The following is a 2,558-nucleotide window of genomic DNA, read 5'->3' as shown; positions in this document are numbered from 1 at the left end:
CGCTGCTTAAAGTTAATTAGTTAGCACTACTAGTTACATTACTTTTGGATATCAATGACATCACCTGAGATGCACCAATACCTTATTGCCAATTAATACTATAAAATTAAACGAGATGCCTAAATCAGCATGAATCTTTATTCTAAAAAGGAATCACACCAATCTCTTTTATGCCTTCTTTAATTCAAGAAACATTTTCACACGTCTTCTTTGTCTTTCCGGCGTCTTCTGCTCCTGCTCGAGTCACGTCAACACTATGGTCCACTCTACATGTCATGTACGTGACGTGAGTTAGGTCAAACCATAGGGTCAAACGAGCGTTGTGTAAGCAGGCATAAAGGGACGTTTGATTTGTGTTTCGGTCTCCAACAAGAAGTGACAAGTAACGAATCATTTCTGATTCGTAACAGTAATGTAATTACTGACATTATAAACAGTAATGCGTTACATTACTGCATTACAGACAATGTAATCTGATTTACTCTACTCTTTGTAACGCGTTACTCCAACACTGGTAATGACCAAAAGAGGGTTCTAACAGTAGGTTCCTAACAATATTTAATGGCACAAAATTCATCAATACAGTATAATCGGGATCATGACCAGTGCAATTTGTACACAATTTAAATACTTGGAGATGTACAGAGGCCAATGTTACACTGACAGAAGATACATTTGGTTTTTAAAGATGAACAGCAGTTTGTATGAAATGGAAATGAGCCATAAAAACTTGCAGTAATCCAGGCGTGACAATACAACAGCTTTGTAGACGGCTTCTCTAACTGTCTTCTATCTACCTCTCTTGTTACTCCAAGTGTCAGAGAGCTGTCAGACTTTGTTGGTGCACCTGGAGAGGGAGTGCATAAGGATATAACAAAGGACTGCTGCACTAGGACTTTTCTTTTCTTTTGTTGCTGTGCAGAAGTAGTAATGGGAATTCCGGCTCTTTTTAGAGAGCTGTTTTTTGGCTTGGTTCCTAAAAGAGCCTTTCTCTTTCGGACCCACGTGGCTCCTCAGATTTTTTTTGTTGCTTAAATGTATTTATTACCAAATTATGTGTAAATAAATTATTGCAATGCTTAATTATTTATATGGCCTTTATTAATAATACTCAACATGGAACAGAATGCTACAAAAAAAATATTAAATACAAAAACAAAGACCCAACTCATTAGACAAAAAGCGCTTGATATTGAAATTTTAACTTTGCCTTTGAACTGTCTATCACATTAAAATGTTCTAAACTACGTTTCCTTCACTTATTTTTCCTCACCTTTTCCAGCGTGTGTTCCCTCTTGTTCGTGTGCTCAGTGCTGTGTGTCTGTAACCCCTGCCCCCACTGCTCAGTATAGACACACACGCTGCACACATCTTGACCAATCAGGAGCCGGCTCCCGTCGTTCACTTCTTTAGAGCCGGATCATTCGCGACCGACCCATCACTATCAGACAGGCATAATTCCACATAGACCTCACTTTAGATTAATGTGTTAATTTTATTTTACTTATTTCTTCACCCACACTTCACCCCATCCACACACATCCATATTTTCCTTTTGAGTTGTCAGTAACATAGCAAAATGTGAAACGTCTATCCCTTAGTCCTCTCCAGAAAATTTTGCAAGTTCCCGCAATTTCATTGCATAAAATTGCATAAATATCCCGCATATTCCATCGCATTTTTTAAGAAAACGTGCCGCATAATCAAGGATTTTTGCCCGCAACAATCACAAAAAATCTCCGCATTTTTCTGGAAAGACTGATTCCTGTAATTCCAACTTAAACAAAACGTTCTACCTTTTCCATCACTAAGGATGAATGAGCTCAGGCCAGTCTGCACTGACAGGGGTTCACTATACTGTCTCTCTCTGTTTCGTCTCTGTACATGGAAAGAGCACTCTGACTGTAGCAACAACAGTGACTTTGCGGGGTCTGGCACTTCCCTTGGTGTCTGTGTATTGTTTACTCTTGGCCTGCTGTGAGACAACTCTAGCTCTGACATGTTCATACTTTCTCCTGTCCTTGGGAGGCGGCAGGACATTCAGCTTTGTCCACATCGGTGTCCCTCTCATGACCTGGAAAGGAGATTCACCGCTGATGGCATGGGCTGTTGCCTGGTAGCTGTGAACCATCTCAGTGACAGACTTCCAGGGTTGTTGGGTAGATTTTGCTGCCCGAACACTGTGCTTCAGCACTCTGTGAAAGGGTTCAATACCTCTGTTAACCTAAGGGTGGTAGACACTTGTTCCAATATGCTTAATGCTTCTTTCTCTCAGAAAATCAGCAAAGGCAGATGATGTGGACTGGTCGCTGTTTTATGTGGACCATGCCCTGGTGTCTTTCTTGGGCCAGGTGTATTATTCTCTCACGTAGGGTCTTTGGAACCACTAGGCATGTTCCACAGAAGACCAGCTGTGACTCTACAGCAAGCTCATATCACACCAGAAAGTAAGGTTGTACCCTGGCTGGCAGAGACTTTCCAACTTGGGCCACCCTGAATGAATGACCTGTCATAGTTGTGCAAGCTCAGAGCAGTCATTACATTCAGCCCTGAACTCT

The sequence above is a fragment of the Morone saxatilis genome, unplaced genomic scaffold (genome assembly GCF_004916995.1).
Source record: "Morone saxatilis isolate NCDOM2014 unplaced genomic scaffold, NCSU_SB_2.0 Contig11, whole genome shotgun sequence".
Taxonomy (NCBI): domain Eukaryota; kingdom Metazoa; phylum Chordata; class Actinopteri; family Moronidae; genus Morone; species Morone saxatilis.
The sequence above is the reverse complement of the archived record's forward strand: the minus strand, read 5'-3'. Positions refer to the sequence as shown.